Source organism: Sphaerodactylus townsendi, linkage group LG09 (assembly GCF_021028975.2).
Source record: "Sphaerodactylus townsendi isolate TG3544 linkage group LG09, MPM_Stown_v2.3, whole genome shotgun sequence".
Classification (NCBI taxonomy): Eukaryota; Metazoa; Chordata; class Lepidosauria; order Squamata; family Sphaerodactylidae; genus Sphaerodactylus; species Sphaerodactylus townsendi.
The window spans coordinates 88,835,877-88,854,394 of record NC_059433.1 but is presented as its reverse complement, the minus strand read 5'-3'; positions in this window follow the sequence as shown (position 1 = coordinate 88,854,394).

Below are 18,518 nucleotides of genomic sequence, written 5' to 3'. Positions count from 1 at the left end.
ACCTCTTGGAGCGTTGAGCAACTGCTTAGCCTGGTTGTGTCCTGCGGCCCGCCATGTTCCTTGAGCTACACATGCAATTATGCATTGTACAGCTCTGGGCTTTATAGATCAGCCAATCCTTTTTCATCTGCCGCTCCCTAAAGCAAATTGTGACTAGCCAAATATTTATAGCTATTCCCTTTGTAGTGCATCTCTCTCTCTCTCTCTCTCTCTCTCTCTCTATCTATCTATCTATCTATCTATCTATCTATCTATCTATCTATCTATCTATCTATCTATCTATCTACACACAGACACACACACACATATGGTTTTCTAATGGGGTCAGTTCTGGATGTCACCACCATTTACTTCAGTGGACTCCATTTATTTCAGTGCATTTGCCAAAAGTCTGGGAACAATATAAAAAGGTAGCATCTTTATGTAGCATCTTTAAAAGCCCTTTTCATAAGATCTGTGTAGCGTAGTTCTACAATGCAGTACTCAAACCAAAAGTTTCCAGCAACCCAGCAGCAGAATGGCAGGTGTTGTTTATGCTACTTCTTGAGTAATAAATATCCTGCAAATTGCCTGCATAGCAAACGGGACCTGTTTAAGACCATTGTTTCCAGATAAATGCCATTAGTTGTATCTTGGGAGGTTCAGGGTTGCTGGCACTATACAGGTATAAATAATTGCCCTGTATGAGTAAAAGGTAGTGAATAGCTCTCTTGCTGCCAAAGAAGGAACAAAACCTCCTTCCTACCCATGGGCTGTTAAAAGTGGAATCACACATTCATTAGAAAGTGCAGGAAAGTTGAAATATGACTGTAAATGCCTTTTTTCCTTTGCACATGAAGGAGACTAGCAGGAGAATAGCACAAAGGTCTTTCAAGCGGTATCTATGAATTCAGCCATTGCCGCCTTTTGTTCTTCAGCATCACCAGCAAGTCATACACAGCACGGTCCTCGCTACCATCGGCTGGTACAGCAGACCTGAAATCAAGCTCTGGAAAAGGGTGCTGCCATTTTAGCTTTTGCCTATTTATCTCAACAGTAAAGATGCAAAAAGGAAACCCCGATGAAACTGTTCAGACCCAGAGTCTCAGAAGCAGAGACTGACAATCTCTTGACTACGGACACCAAGGTTAGAGTTTGTGAGAAGGGTTGCCAACCGTCTGCAGGGGAAAAATGCTCTGTCCCTTTAACAGATACATGGCATTTGCCAGGTGAAGTTATTCCTAATAAATATGTCTAGTAACAGGCATGGAGCTGCTGCACATTTAAAAGATCTGCACCACAGTACACCTAGAATGTAGTTTGACTGAGGGGACTGTTTGGATGTTTTTTCACTCTGGGAAAAGGATGCTATCCTGATCACAGTATTTGAGGAATGGGGACGGAAGACCCATGTTATATCCTTCAGAGCTCCTTCAGAGGAAGGGTGGAATAAAAAATACCCTATATGAACAGAAATTTGTTTTCTGTCTCTGTAGATAGACAGCCTTCTTTAGACCCCCCATTAATTTCAAGCAATTTACAGAGCAGTCCTTAGTATGTCTACTCAGAAGTAAGTCTGATTTCAACTGGAGTTTCTACCTAGTAAGCGTGTTTAGGATTCAGCCATTTAAACTGGTCTCAGCTGCCATGGTTTGTGAGGAACCAACAAGTTCAGGTCTGTTTTGTTCCCCACATTGTGATTTTACATCATGACCTTTTATGTGTTTTTATGTTTTATTTATATTTTAAGCTATCTTGAGTTCGATAAGGTTGAAATGTAGCTAAGAAATGTTTGAAATAAATAAAATACAATACTTAAAGTAGACTAATTTTTTTAAAAAAAATAAGCAACCACCAACTGCTGAAAGCACAATTATAAAGCAATCAAATAGCAATAAAAGCAGTAATAAGCAAAAAAGCCAGCAATGAAAAATCAACAATAAATAGGCTGCTATCCATTTGTCTTTTCTCTCAGCATCCTTTTCCCAGAGTGAAAAAACCTCCAAACAGTCCCCTCAGTCAAACTACATTCTAGGTGTACTGTGGTGCAGATCTTTTAAATGTGCAGCAGCTCCATGCCTGTTAAAAATATGGGCAGACTCTCAGTGGAAGTGGCTTGCTTTGCAGTATTCTTTTTCCAAAACAGAGCGAAACACCATTTTCTCTTTTAAACAGACTGTGGTCCATTCTGCACAGCACAAATAAGACATCCTGGGAACGTCTTTAAAAAGGCCACCTAATTTTTTGTTCAGATACCATGGTCAAAAAAGGCAACAAAGGAGAAAGAGGCTTTCCCCCCAGCCTGACCATTAAAGTATCTTGTCAGTTTCCTCCACCACTAATGCCTAACATTTTGTGCTACAGGGGTTCTCCATGTAGCTATTTGGTGAAAGTTACCCCTGACATTTACTCTGTAGGCTCTGATCTTGGGCACCTTTTCAGCCCGAAAACTATATGATTCTACTCTGCTCATCTTGCCACATAGGCAGAGCAAGGGGAAACTCCACCCACCTCCCCCCGGAATGCCACCACCGTGCCCCCTCCGCAGCCTGGCCACGCCTCCGTGGCCTGGCCACGCCTCCACTGCAGTTCCGCTCAGGACATCCCACCCCACCCCACCCCACCCCATTGGTCCTACGCTTCTGTCCTGCCGAGTCCAGAAATATATAGCTTCTCCCTTTTTAAATTTACGATGAGCTGTCTTTGAAGTCACAAACACACAATATGAAAATTGGCTGTGATTCTAAAATTGTGTCTGCATATCGCCAAAGAAAGCTCATTGAAAAAAAATTTAAGGGAAAACCACATGTTGTTGGAATCAGCAGGACGAGTTGAGTAAAATCATGCACTTTTCAGGCTGAAAAGGACTCTAGGATAGGAGGAAATGTCCTGGAAAAACTTAAAGCAAAAAGCTGCAGTTGCATAATGCTGGCCAGGGGCTGATGGGAATCATAGTACATGAACATCAGGTGGGGCAGAATTGGACACCCTTGATCTAATTCCTTTTCATTCTGTCATTTCTCTGATGACCTCCGAATGGCTCACAAGCATTTGCTTTCCCTGTTTTATTTTCACAAGAACCCTGAGAGAAACTGGACCAAGGTCACCAGCGAACGTTAAGGCAGAGTGGAGCTCTGAACCCTGGTATCCCAATTCTTAGTCTAGCACTCTAACCAATTGTACCACAATCTGTTATTGAATGTCATCTTCCCCATTAGCAAACATGGGTATGACCAAATCTCAGTCTCTGTTCTGAATTCTGCATTCTGCATCTCTCTGTCCTGCGAGTTAAATGCTCAGTTGCCAGTCGCTGCACTGCAGTGGGAGCAATTGCATTAAGAATGGCTTCTATTCATTGCGTTATGAAGGCTATTAAAAGAACTGCAGCCAAAAAATCTATTTGATTGATCAGTCACTGTGAACAAAGATCGGAGCACAATGGCTGGAAATTGCTGTAGGCTCAGTCTCCCATTAACAGAGTTTCCAAACTAAACGTTACACAAGATGTGCATGAAGCTGTTCCCTGATTTCCTAAAAATAGAGGAACAGTAATGGGATGTTGTCAGATTGAAACCGTGAGGGTTGGGCGGGATGCAGCTTTTCCTTCCCTTCTGCCTGCTTCTGTGCTCAAAGTTACCCACTCCCAGTTGCTCTCCAGCTGCAAGGGAAAAGACACAGGTGTCCATATTTCCCCACAATGTCTAGAAAAGTGAGTTATATATTGCCTTTGTGAGCACAGTGTGGAATGTGGCTGTGGAATGTGGTTGAACAAGTTTATGAAGGGTTTGGGACTGGGGGGGGGAGAGTACTTCAGATCCCAAATGATAATTAATTAAATGAACTTTGGCTGATTCAATCATGACACAATCCCATGCACACATACTTGGAAGTGGGGTATTTAGTTTAACTCAATGCTACTTGTTGCTGTGTAAACACGCTGTGACTCTTTTTATAAAAAATGAAGAAGAAGAAGAAGAGTTTGGATTTATATCCCTCCTTTCTGTCCTGTAGGAGACTCAAAGGGGCTTACAATCTCCTTGCCCTTCCCCCCCTCACAACAAACACCCTGTGAGGTAGGTGGGGCTGAGAGAGCTCTGTAGAGCTGTGACTAGCCCAAGGTCACCCAGCTGGCGTGTGTGGGAGTGCACAGGCTAATTTGAATTCCCCAGATAAGCCTCCACAGCTCAGGCGGCAGAGCGGAGAATCAAACCCAGTTCCTCCAGATTAGATACACGAGCTCTTAACCTCCTACGCCACTGAACTTGACTGAGTTGTAGGTAGGTATGACAGAAAATTGTTTATGTGTTGAAAAATGAAGTGTGTTGTCCATAAGGAGAATTGCAGAAGGGCAAGGATGCAAAACTGATGCACACATCCCACAAAACTGTCTGGCTTCCTACTTGGTCTTTAGCTGCCAAAGGCTTATGGCGCAGTTCGATTCTCAACCCTGACACTTCTCTCAAGACTGCTGGGTGGAAATCACTGCTCTGTCAGAAGATGCTAAATGTCAGAACACTCACATTATTAAAATATTCAATTTTAATTGGAATTGCTAGTGGGTTTTTATGTTGTGTTGTATTATTGTATCTTTGAATAATGTGGGAAAGCTGCTCTGAGCCTGGTCTTTGGCTGTGAAGATCGGGGTAACAAATTTAATAACATAAAATAAATAAAAATAAGTGGCTTATGAGCCATTGGTTTGTAGCTTGCTGAAAATGGATTTAGCACCTTCTGGCTGAGTTCCAACCTATCAAGATTCCTCCCCCCTCCAAAATAATTGCAGGGACATGCTAAGTGGTGAACTAGCAATGAGGCCAAAACACTTCCTCATAATGATCTATTCTGTCTGAAGAGGAAAGGAGTGAGAGAAAGAAGCATGAATCCAAAGCAAAAGTTTCAAATGCTGCCACAGTAACAAAATCCCAAATGAGATTTAAGATGTTTTAGATGTCCTCCACTCAACAGGCTGCCCTGGCTGGCAGCCACCTTTGAGCCTGGGACATTGTGGAGCCCTAATTCTCCAGAGTAATTCAGGATCTCCAAATGTTTTAACATACCAGGATTGAAAGGTGGGTTTTAGTCAAATTAAAGATGGGCACGTGTGAGGAATCACTAGATGGGGGGAACTGTCTCCAGCTCCTTTTATTGCAAATATATGCCTTTCCTTTCATATCTCTCCAATTAAGGGGCTATATAGTGTGACTGTTTCAAAAAATTAAGGGACACTTATCCTTTTGAAACAAAAGTAATGTCCTATCTTTAAAGATATAGTATTTGGAAAGTTATGTATGCTCGTTTTTCAGAACTGAAGAGCACATCTGCTCCAGTTTTGTGAAAGGTGAAAGGAGGATAGCTATGCAGCACAAATACCATTATTCCCTGTCTGTAAGATATCAAATGTAATGCATGCTATTGTTGAAGGGATCTGTGGTTTTTTAACATCTGGAAAAATACTCTTACATAAAATTGTTTGAAATAGGAAACATCTACCCTCTGAAGCATGGCCTCTCAATTTCCCACCTTGTTTCATTCAACATGGTGACCCAGTAATGCCTAAAAGCAGCTTCAAAAGCTCCATTCAAATTAGACTCTCTTCCATTTTCTTAAAAGTTTGCGCAGTGAAATTGTATTTAGAGGCACTTTTCGTTTTCATCAGCTGGGTTATTTCATTGCACTATTTTGTCTCATTAGCAAAAGGCATGTTTTAAAAACCATTTTTAAAGCTAGTGGTTAAATTACAGGGAGGTTTTCCATCCAAGAAAAGGTGTTTTGGGCAAAACAAAATAGGACAGATTCTGCACGGTTCCAGGTAAGACCAACTCCTGTCTTCTCTGAGAATAAAAAGGATCAAAGAAGATTTAATGTCTTGAAGACCGTGAGATTATTTGGGATTTAAAGTTTCTCTCTTTCTTTCTCCTCCTCTCTCCATGCTCAAACAACATACATTCAAAACTACTGATTCTATTCAAAACTGCCAAGCATGCCTAAACAAGTTTACACCAGAAGACACTCAACTCCAGGAAATGTTCTGGAAAAGTCCACATTGATTTTTTGGTTTTCTGCCTTGGATTCCATACAGCAGGGCTGTTTTGTTCTCATCTTGCTTCTGTGTTTACCCATACTTTATCATGGTCCAAAAAGACTGCAGTCGATGCATCTTTGAATGCTGTGTGAATACAGAGTTGTGCATTTTTGCAGGTTCTACCAATATTGCCACATTTTTTCCTTAGCAACTGTGGCAGTCATTCCTAATGAAACCTTTCTCCCCACATGCCAAAGGGCTGTGGTCAGGCTTTTTTTAAAAAATCAGATCTTTGCCATTGCACTATAGCATTGCAGTGATCTATTGACCCAATCTACCATTTCCCAATTTTCATTTCTAAAAGTATCTAGCCCTTTTCAATGCACAGTTATAAGGAGATATCTGCAGCATTCACATTTCTCCTTATGAGTCTACAACAAACTGGATTAGAAACTTACTTATTAAATTAACTCTGGGAACTAGTAAATTGTGGTTATAGTTTATTATAACACTTTAATATTACAGTAATCTAGAAATTTCAGGATTTTTTAACCCTCTGGTGGGGCCTTTCCCCACTTACCTTAAGCCCCGCGCTACTCTCTTCAAGTAGCGCGGGGTCCTTGGGCACTCCCCACAACAGGGGCGGCCACAGCAAAGCCTCCCCGACGCTGCCATGGTCACGCCCCCTCAGCGTGCGGTATCCCTAGTGCTGGAGAAAACGGCGCCTGTTGATGACCCCGCGCAGAGCGCGGGGTTGTGGGGACGCCCGGGCGCGCACCAGGGATGCCGCGCGCTGAGAGCAGCGCGCGGCATAGGGGGGATCGCTTCGAGTGGGGAAAGGCCCGTGGAGGGATGATGACTGTGAGGGAGCTACAATGTGGATGTTCCATTGCCACTGTGAATGTTTCTGTGTTCACTGCTCTAATAAGAGCTACTTATGTGTGGAAGCTTTTTCCACAGTCTAGCAAACGCTGCTGTTCTCAGATACTCCAGAAGAGGGAGCAGGAAATCCAAAAGATAACTTTCCATCTTCTCATTCATCACTTAGCAAATCTCCAGTACCTCTCAATTATTACGGCATGTGCTTCTCTTACATTCTCTTCAGTTCAATAAATGTCATCATTTTAGCCAGACAGTACAACAAATCAGTGTGGCTCAATAACAAGAGTTCCTCAGATTTAGTACCTTTATCAGAGTTATTAAATTGGGAGTGTAAAATACTGCTTGCTTGTAAATATAGGAATCAATGTAACAATTCACAACACTTGTATTAGCAAACTTCCTCCTATATTTGAAGTAGTTGCTGCAAATTAGTAAACTGTCTTTGTAATTGTTCTATTCTTTCCACTCTGCAACATGTACTGATTTTTTAAGGATAAGATGGGAGGGGGATTTTTTTCCCTTATACTGGTATATAATGGACAGCACTAAAGGTCAACAATAGACCAATAGCACAGTCCTAAACCTATCTACTCAGAATCCTACTCCTGCCCTGCTCTATTCAGTAAGGATTTCTACCGGAAGAGTGTTTTTAGGATGGTACTTCATGTCATCCACCATGTGTACACCGATTATGTTCCATGTTGATATTTCTATTCACCCTTTAGAGTCAACAATTGCACAGGGATTTCTGAAATTTTGTGACAGGAATTAGTGTCCCCAGGAGAGTTGGGGCCATGGAAATGAATTTCAAAAGCTTCTATGCTGCCATTTTGTATTTCCAGCAAGTTCTGGAAGACAAGTCTGACAGGAGATAGTATGCAGTCAATCTGCCATAGGCTGGTTTCTACACACAAAAGCCTTTTGGGGGGTTTTTTGCATCTATTCTGCATATTCCACTGAAACATTCCACAGTATTGTCCAATGGCTACATGAAATGTTATTTCTCCTGAGAAAAGTCAACATGGGCTCATTCCGCACATGCAGAATAATGCACTTTCAAACTTCTTTCAGTGCTCTTTGAAGCTGTGCGGAATGGCAAAATCCACTTGCAAACAGTTGTGAAAGTGGTTTGAAAACGCATTATTTTGTGTGTGCGGAAGGGGCCATGGTATATTTTGTTTATTTGTTTGCTTCATTTATAGCCTGACTTTCTTCCAAGTGGGAGCCAAAGCAGCTTGTACTCCTCTCCTCTATTTTACACCAACCCTTTGAGGTTAAATTGTAAGTGTGCAACTGGCCCCAGATCACCCAGCAAGATCCCATGGCAGAGTGGGGATTCGAACCTGGATTTCCCAGATCCTAATCAGACACTTCAACCACTACGCCCCAGTGACTTTCAGCAGTGTTGGCTTTGGGACTAAGATGGGGTTTTCAATATGGCGCCTGTGGGCACCTTTGGAGCCGTCAACAGCCTTCTTGGTGCTTATCAAGTGTTTTTAGAAAATGGGTGAGGCTCTTGCCAAGCAGGGTTTCTGATTTGTCGCTGAAGAGCTGGTTGACTATACAGATTAAATAACATTATTTCTTTAGCAGCTGTCACTATGGTGGTTTTATTCTCTCTCATTTCTCTTTCCTAGTGCATTTTAATTGCTCCTTTTCTCCCCTGCACTTGGGCTGCCTCTGTGCATGCGCAGCTGCCTTTTGCAACCATCATTTTGAAGCTGGCTTGGCTTCCTGTGGCAGCCATTTTGTGGTTGCACCCACGACCCTGTGTCAGAATTCCAAAGGCGCCCAGTCTCAAAAAGGTTGGGGATGCCTGCCTGCACTGAAGAGACCCATGATCAAACTGTAAAGCTCATTAGTGGATCTCGCACCAGCCACTGTCTTAACCTATGCTACAGGTTGGTTAGAAGGATTAAAGGGAGAAGGTGAGAAGCATCCAGGATGATCTGATCTCCTCTGAGGACAGATGGAATAAAGATGCGACAAATAAATAGACATATAACCACCAGGCTGAGCAAATTCCTCCCTCCTGACTGATCTTAGGCAAACCAGAAGCTATCAATCTCAGTATAAACCGTGTACCAGTGATAGTGTTTTGGTTTTATCTTGCAAATTAAGCAACCACTTGGGGCTTCTTCTAAAGCTGTTGTTTCAAGGTTGCTATCCCCTCCCAGTAGCCTCATCCTGGATTTCACTAAATGAGTTTTAAATTACCTACCCTTTTGTTCACTGTCTCAGGTCACCCTGAGGTCACTGTGAGCTTTCTGGAAACTATGAACTAAGACTGCCCATCCATAACACTAACAGAAGCCAGTTAATCTCAATGAAAAAGAGAGGGAAGGAAACAGCTAAAGATGACTAGTTTTATGTTGCCTCGAATTCAGACTCTCCATCTCCATTCTTGCTGTATCACTGTGCGTCTTTCTGTTTCTGCACATGTTGTGCTGGTAACTACAGCTGTGTTAAAACACAGGGTTGCCTCTGATGACACTAGAGCCAAATGTGGCTTAGTGCAGAACCAAATATGGCTCTTAGTGGAGGGGCAGGTGGATGCGAGAATAACTAGCATATGAGAGGAAAGGCAGGCAGAACATTTTTATGGGACTAAATGATTCTTGGAGATACTTTACAGAAAGGAAACTGATCTGGGTGAATGGCTGCCAGTAATCCAAGTGCAAAGCAGGTGCAGATTTATGCCTGTGGTCTAAAACAATTGCTTTACAATGTGCAACAACCAGTTATGTAGGTCACCGAAAAGTTATGGATTATTAATTAACATGCCAATTAACAGTAATGTTAAATTGTATCACTTATGGAAACTGGCTTTTTACCTATTGAGTCACATCTGATTTATGGCGACCCCTGATGGGGTTTTGAAGGCATGAGATGTTCAGAGGTGGTTTGCCATTTCCTGGCTCCATATCATAACCCTGGCATTCCTTGGAGGTTAAATACCCCCTCTCCCATCCATATACTTGCCAGGATCAATCCTGCTTAGCTTCTGTCCAAGTCAGGTAGCTTTTTATACCAAATCCTTTACCTCTTGCTGTTAATTTTGACATAGGCCCTTTCTACACAACACCGTATAAAATGATTTGAGATGAGAAATAAAACATTTCCTCTGAGGATTTCCACATAGTTTCTTTCCAGCCTGAAAATGTTTTTAACGCATCCTCAGTTTTAGCAATTCTTTTGTTGAAATGTTTTCAAAACATTTTTGCTGGCTGTGCATAACTCTTTAAAACATTTCCTACACATCTCTGCAGTTCCTGGACTTCCTCCTTAGTGGCATTTTCTGAGCTCACTCCATCATCTCGTGTTTATTTTTCATCTGTTTTTTTAAATGGGGGGGGGGGTGATATCTTCGAAGCCCTAAGTGCACAACCTGTGAAGAATCATTGCACGAGGCTTTGAAGCATAGCAGCGTCGGATCCAGAAGAAGTACAAAAGAAAAAAAGAAACGGAACAAGCACAAAATGACAGCCAAGAATTGTTTCAAGGGAATGTGTGTGAACAAACAGGGGGATTAAAAACATGTTGCTAACGTTTTGCAAATGTTTTCATTGACTAGTGCAGAAAGGATCGTACCTTGGTTTCTAAAATATAACAAAATTCAGACCCCTGTGTTAGAGGCCTGATTGCCCTTTGAGGAGAGCACAGAACTATAGAACTGAATGGTTTTCAGTGAGTCAGTGTTCTGCTCTTAGCTGATATATTAGAACATCTTGTGCTGGACAATATTCAGACATGTACCCAACACTACGCAGTAATAGATTTCACAGCCTCCCTAGATAGCTTGCTGCATTAAATATTTTGAGCACAATCCAGCCCATACCACATACAGAACAATATATATGCCCAGCTCTCTTTGTAAAGGAGAGGCAAAGTCAGTAATAAGGGCATCTCAATCACATGACTTTGCCTAGAAATGACTGCATCCCTTTTGTTAGCTGTGCTTTCAACCACCATGATTCACTTACGATGTATTTATTATTTATTGAATTATTTCATTCATACCCTGCCATGCTTCCCAATGGGGATCCGAAACGACTTCCACAGTTTTCCTCTCCTACATTTTATCCTCACGACAATCCTGATAGGTAGGATAAACAGAGTGTGTAACTCAGGTCACCCGGCATCCATCCATAGCATAGTAGGGATTCAAATCCGGGTCCCCCAGAACCTCTAGACCACACTACACTATCCCCATTATGTAGTTACCTTGCTTTACAGAATTGCAATATAGTAGTAATGACTACAGCTATGAATAAGTTGGGTTTGTCAGTGGGCTGTCTGCTGTCCCTGGACCTCAGTATTAATACTAGTTTCCTTGTGTAACCCCCATGCCCAGAATGGGTTGGCCCAGAATGGGTTGACCCAGTAAGGGGGTGGAGACTCAGAGCAGCAGAAAGGCTGAAAGAGCTCTTTGCAGAAGACAAGGGTACCAGACTCGGACCTTGATTTCTATAAGCCCTTAACACCTTGTTAAGGTAATTGCAATATTGTTGGGAACTACTGGGAAGGTAGTTGTTGTTTTGCTATGTTGTAAATGTTGGAGTTTATTGTTTCAGGGTTTTCTTTTGTGGTTGTAATGGGTGAGAGTTCTCCTGGAGACCTTCATCATGCTGCAACCTGTTCATCAAGCCCTTGGAGTCTTCAGGAGCCAGCCAACTTGCAAAGAAGAATTTGGACTTGGCAATATCAGTAGACTGTAAATAGAAGGACTTGAAATGCAACCTGAACAGGACCTTGAATTGTAACGTTAAATGTTGATGTTATATGTTATATGTAAAGAAAAGTAAACTGTTTTGTTTAAATTTGGTTCTTTGCAACTCCTTCCAAGTACTGCCCCACAGAACCCACAAGCTGAGGTTACACTTGCATAACTTGATCTTACTACCATTTATTTGGAACCATTGCATAGAGCTTGATTAGTACAGTTTAAGGGGTTTGGCATGGAAAAGAGAACAGGGGTGAAAGGCAAAGAACCAAGAGGGCACAATTATTCTGAGCAAGTCCCACTGAAATTAATGCAGGCTATATCTGAATGGCATATACCCACCAACACACATACAATACACATTAACAAGAGAGAGGGAAGCTGAGCTTTGAATCTGGAGTTTCCATTACATCTGCAAGAAGAGAGGTGTGATAGTGAGCATAAGGAGCCCCTGGACAGTGTCTGCCCAAGGCCCCTGAAGCCTGAAATCAGCCCTGGGGGCTCAATGCTGGGGGCTCACATTGATCCCTGGGGTCTCAAAACAATCAATGGGGGCTGGGGGCTCATATTGATCCCAGATGGTGGCAGTATAGGAAGAGGTCCCCAGATCCATGCTGCCACTCCTCAAGAATCAAGGCAAGGTCCAGAGGTGCTGGCAACAAGTAAGAAGGTGATTATCATAACTTCCACATCTCCTTCAGCATGGTGTAGTGGTTAAGAGTAGGTGGATTTTAATCTGGAGAACTGGGTTTGATTCCCCACTCCTCCACCTGAGTGGCAAAGGCTTGTCTGGTGAAACAGATGTGTTTCGGCACTCCTACATTCCTGTTGGGTGACCTTGGGCTAGTCACAGTTCTCCCAAGCTCTCTCAGCCCCCCCCCCCCCTCACAAGGCATCTGTTGTGGAAAGAGGAAGAAAAGGAGCTTGTAAGCCACTTTGAATCTCCTTACAGGAGAAAAAGGTGGGATATAAATTCAAACTCTTCTTCTTCTTCTAGAACCATTAGAACTCAGTTTGGTTCCACAAGATGAGGGAAAGGACTTCTTTACTCAACAAGTAGTTAAATTATGGAATTCATTGCCAGTGGACATGGGGATGGTTATGAGCAAGGATATCTTTAAAAAGGAAATATACGGATTTGTGGAGGATAGATGGGCTACTAGCAATGGGGACTAAAGGAAATCTCCATATATGCAGGAAGCAAACCTCTGAAAACCAGTGCAAGGAGGCAGCATCAAAGGAAGGCCTTGCCTTCTGTGCGATGCTATGTTAGCCCTCCAGGGCAGGTTGTTGTGTATCAGAATGCTGGGCTAAATGGACCATTGTCCTGATGCAGCAGCGCTCTTCTGATTATGAGGTATTTTAAATCAGGAAAACAGCAGAGAGAAAAAGGGTTAAATGCCCCCTCTCTCAATGTCACTTCCCTGGTCAAATTAAACCCCCTTGCCCCCACAATTGCTTTGATCGATTAAAAAAGAGGAAATCCTGCTCACAAATCTCCAACTTCTGTTTGTCCCTGAAACCTAGGATAAGAGAAAGGAGAAATCTGCTCTGAGATGGAGGTCAGTTTTAATAGAATTCTGCGCCAGCCATAGCTCAACAAGGTATGAATACAGCATCTTTTGGGAACAAGGATTTGTCTGTCCCTGTAAACCATGAATGGTGTCTGTTCCTCTCCCACATTTCAAATGCCACGCTGGTCGTGTCGGTCTACACATCAAATTGTTAGAACTTACCATGAAAGCGAGTGAGATGCTCAGGAGCGGGATATTGTCTGATAAATATTAATGACCTAGCTCAGAAAAATGAAGTACCCTGAAAATGCTCTGAAGTTGAAAATTGTCAGCACTATTATGGTTTTCTACTTCAAATAATAAATGATTCAACAACTGTACGGTTGCCATGGGGACGGCTTCTCATTGAGCCTAAAATTACCAAGCTGCTGACAAGCCCCTATTTTTAGTATCACCAGATGTGCCTCTTTAAAAACAGTGGAGGAAATAGTGCTGTGTGTAAGGCGTGCGGCTGCTGCATGTGTGCAAATAAGAGAGCCCATATTGTTACGCTGAATACAGCAGTGCCATCAGTGTTCATGGCAATTTACAGAGTAACATAAGCAGCAGGAGGGGAGGGGGGTGAGTTACTTCCCCTCAAGGAATTTGTAATCTAAATTTCAACTGAAACAGAATGGGAGGAAGGGGATATAAGGTCAGTCGGTAAGGAAAGGAATGCAGAATATGTCTCATCTCTGTGACAAACTGAAGTGTGAAATTCTTAGTCTCATCAGCCATAGAATCCTGTGAGAAACAATTATATATAAGCAAATTGGTGTGGCGGGGGGGGAGGGGGGTGTAACAAGAATGAAACTGAGCCAAGGAGAAGACTGCACACTATTAGAATTAGATAATTTGCTGCAGTAATAATAGAATGCTTTTGTCGGTATATTACATCAGCCGCCGGATTTCCTGCTGCACTTGTAACACCTACTAGTCAGACATAAACCTGACACACATTCTTATTGAATCTTTTTCACATCATTCTTGCAAAATGGAGGAGCAAACCACATAGTTGGAATTACTGATCTGAGAGGATCTTGTTATTGACCCATATGTGAACCCTACCTGTATTCAGCATGCTCACTGCTATCTCTGACAGTTATCACTGTACCAGGCAAAGAAGCTGAGGCATTTTGGAAAGTATGATCTTCGACACCACACGATAGTGTTTTCAGCAGCTGACATATGGGTTTAATTAAACACTTGGAAAAACAGACCCATTTGGCCACATGGAGCTTCAAGAACTTTCTCTCTGGCAGCGCATATAACACATAGGTGAAACATCCTGTGGTTTTCCAGCACTAACAAAAGATTGAGCTAACTTAGTCATTGTGCCTTTACGTAGTACATTTATTTAACCCATGAATATCACAGGGACCTGCAGCCACACTGCAGTTGCAAATTCCTCATAGTAAATCAAGTTGAAACTATCACAGAGGCTCATATTCAGATCAGGATTGCAGTGTGAAGGAAGGAGAGGTTCCAGCATCCCCCTGTTTCATTTTCCTGACCTGAAATGGCCCAAGGGGTGTTATTTTTCCCATTAGGGGACTGCATATATATGTACAAATCCAGTGGTGGGATCCAAAAATTTTAATAACAGGTTCTGATGGTGGCGGGATTCAAACAGTGGTGTCACTGCACACACGCACCTCCAGTCCCTATTGGGCGGGGAGGTTGCTTTAGTTACCCCTTCTTGGCACTCAGGAAAAAACACTTCTAGAGAAGTGCTGGTTGGATCCCACCTCTGTACAAATCCCCTGGCAGAGCAAATAACTTCCCTGTGGGCCAGGAAAATGGCACTGGGGAAAGGATGGAGCCCCGCCTTCACTCATACACAATCCTGATCCAAATTGGGATCCTGAGGCACTTTAGGATTGAGTTCCCATGGAAAACGCACAGCCAGGCATCCAGCTGCCAGTCCTAATTTTTATAATGTGATAAATATAACATTTAGTTTTGCCCTAATATGTGGGACACAAGGATATCGTTGACTCCTCCTTTAACTGAATACTTATCATTTCAAGGGCAGATCTCCCCAAAGCAAAATAAATATGTGGTTATGTAAATTTTCATAATGGTGCTCAGGACATGAAACTCCAGTACTGGCACTAGTACACCAATGCAAAATAGGCTTACCCTTCCTGCCCCCAGGGCCCCACAGAGACAACAACAGTGCATGAGGTGATGGCGGAGGCAGGTTGGCTATTGGCACACTGGGTGGCTGCTGATTGGCCAGCGGCTGCCTCTCAGACCTATTTTGATGGTGTCCCACCTCTTTAAGATGGAAACAGGAAGAAGAGAGGTGTGGGGTACTAGGGAAGATTAAGGGTGTTTTTTTTTACTGGCGTACCATCTGCCCAGATCAGCAGTGGATACTGTTAGGTCTCGAACCTTAAGCCAATAAACTCTGTGTTGTTTATCAGCAGCATTTTTTTGTAAGCTCAGAGCACCAAAGCTTGGCAATGCCAGTTCTAGTGAATCTGGTCTTTGCCATTCCCTTTATCCCTGTTGTCACTCCTCCCTCCCGTTTTCCCAAGAAGTTTGAAGGAAAGAGTTTGCGGAGCCGAGGCACCCCAAGGTTGGCGTCAGATAGTGATAGAGAGCCACCTGGCATCCTGCCCACACAGAAAAACAGAAACAACACCATATCTCATAAGACCAGGGTGTCAGGGGGAAGCCTAGTTAGCTACAGAGGGTGTGAAGCCATAAAGTAAAGATCAAGGAAAGAATGCCCCAGATGGCAGTGGTAACATAAAGCAGGCTGGTTACATATATCCTGTAGCAGCATTGATATATAGTTGCATTGAGTTAGGAACACATCTCAATCACCTAGATGGCATCCCCCAATAGATACCCTGCTGAAGTTGGCTGATGTCTCCAAGTGGACTCTGAGGTTCTCTTGGCTGATAGTTCTGGGTAACTTCAGCATCCACATGGACACACAGTTCTCAGGTGCCACCTCCAATTTCTTGGCTTCCATGACAGCCTTGAGATTCCCCCATACAGTGTCAAACCCAAGGCAGATCTCTAGACCCTATCCCAGTGTTTGGATGCTGTGGTTGGATGGTTGAGACAGAGCAGGTTAAATGTTAAATGTAGCAAAAAGAGAAGTTAGTTAGCCAAGGAGGGCAAAGTCATGAGGGGGGAGGGGGAAGCAGATGTGGTTCCTGGCTCTTTATAGAGCCCAGCTATCGTTGATGGATTCTGTGAAGAGTCTGGGGGTTTGGCCAATTCCTCTCTCACCATGGAGAAACAAGTATCTTCAGTAATGCAGTTGGCATTTTTTAAATCTCTGTCAGGCTCATCAGCTGTCCTCCTTTCTGACTCATTGGACTTGGTCACTCATTTGACGTGGCCATGCTGGTACACACCACAGTCATTAATGCAACTTGCTCTAAACAGGCCTGCCTTTGAGGCTCCTTCATAAACTTCAGGTTATACACAACATTGTTGCTAGGCTGTTGATCAGTGCATGGTGGTCATCCCATATTCAGCCTGTATTTAAGCGCTGCTCTGCTTTCCTATTGGTTTCTGAGTCAAGGTCAAGGTTCTTACCTTTAAAGCCTTAAACATCTGAGACTTTCATGTATACAGGATCACTTATCCCTGTTTGTGCCTCCAAGAATGCTTTATTCTTCTTCACATGATCTGCTGGTGGTGCCCAGTCCACAGGTGGCTCAACTGTCCTCAAAAAGGGCAAGAGTGTTTTCAACAATAGCCTGGTGGAACTCTCTACCAGATGATATCTGTGCTCTGCAGCATTTTTCTAGATTCTGTAGGGTCTGGAAGAGGGAGTTGTTCTGCCAGGCAAGGTGTTGAGGACAGGCGATTCCAGTTTTCTACCACCTATTAGCAGTGCTGCCTGTTTTTGACAGTAGTTTGGGATGTTTATTGTCAGTCGCCGAAAGATCATGTTTTATTCTGTTGCTGAACTAAGATACTATCTTATGAATTGTACTTTAAGATTTTTTATGTTTTATCACTATTGATAGATTGTTTATTATATGTTGTGAGCTGCCCTGAGCCCTGTGACCCAGGGAAGGGGAGGAATATAAATCTATTATTTTTTTAAAAAAAGTAAAATAAATGCTAATGCCATTAAGAGAAAAAAATGAGTTTGGAAATCAAATGTTTTAGAATTCAGACCTCATAGTTGTTTGTGGTCCTGGCCAAATCATTTGTCTCTATCTAATCTAGTTTCCAGGTCCAGCAGTGACCACTGCAGGGTCACTGAACATGGAGGCTCCAGTTAGCTATCATGGGCTGGTAGGTACAGCAGATAAAAGCCACTTTGAATGGGTGTGGTAGGAGTGGTTTAACAAGATCAGAAGGCACTTGACGCAGTGGCCTCAAGTGGATGCCACAGAAAATAACTTCTCTGTGTTAAATTAACCCAATGTTGGCTGTAACATTTACATATGGATCAATGGCTGATACCATCACTTTGCAAGTCTCTGTACTCTTCCACTCCCTATCAACAATGCAAATGCAAAAGGGCGTGGAAAATTAGAAATTAGGACTGAATTTATATTTCGTATTTGGTATGGATAATTCTATGCAAACTGAAGGCAATGGCCTTCCACAGCCAGAAATAACGTCTAAATAGAACTCCCATCCTTACCTTTTAGAAAAAAGCATTCGGGAGTAGAAAAGGGAGAGGGACAATTCGGAAAAGACTAAACCAGGTGCAGATTCCCACTGCCTGTAGAAGTTAGCAAGGCCCTGTTTATGTGAAGATGATAAAAGTTCCCAAGCAGTCTTGCATTCAAAATATTTACCTATGTGGGCTTTATCTAATCAGTTGCTAAACCTTTGTGTGTAGCCATATCTAGCCCAGGGTCACACCCTTGCATTTGATTAATTGAGACACCATCCCTCTAGTAAACTCTTGTAAGATATCCTGATGCAATTTATGAGTGCAATGTTTTGTTTGTTTGTTTACCATCCTTGCTGCAATGCCTGATATGCATCTTCCCTAACGCTATCTCCAAGTCAGGAAAACCTTCACTTGCTAAATTTCTGGATTTTGTTCTCTCTCTGTGTGGGGGTGGGGGTGTGTGCGGGTGGGGGTGTTTACAGAAATAGTTAAAAAAGAATTGGCAACATCAGTTGCTCTCCAGCATGCATTCAGCCTAAAATAATGGTTCCTTGAAGCTTTAAGTAGAAGGGTCTGATTCACAATGCATTTTTTTAAAGATAACAAAAGCCAAGTTTCATACACCCTTATAAATGTTCAAGCCTTTAAAACAAAACAATATTTATTTTTATTTATTTATTAGATTTTGTACACCGCCTCATCTCCAAAGGGCTTTAGGCGGTTCTTGGTGTCTCACCTACGGTTGGTGCCTACATC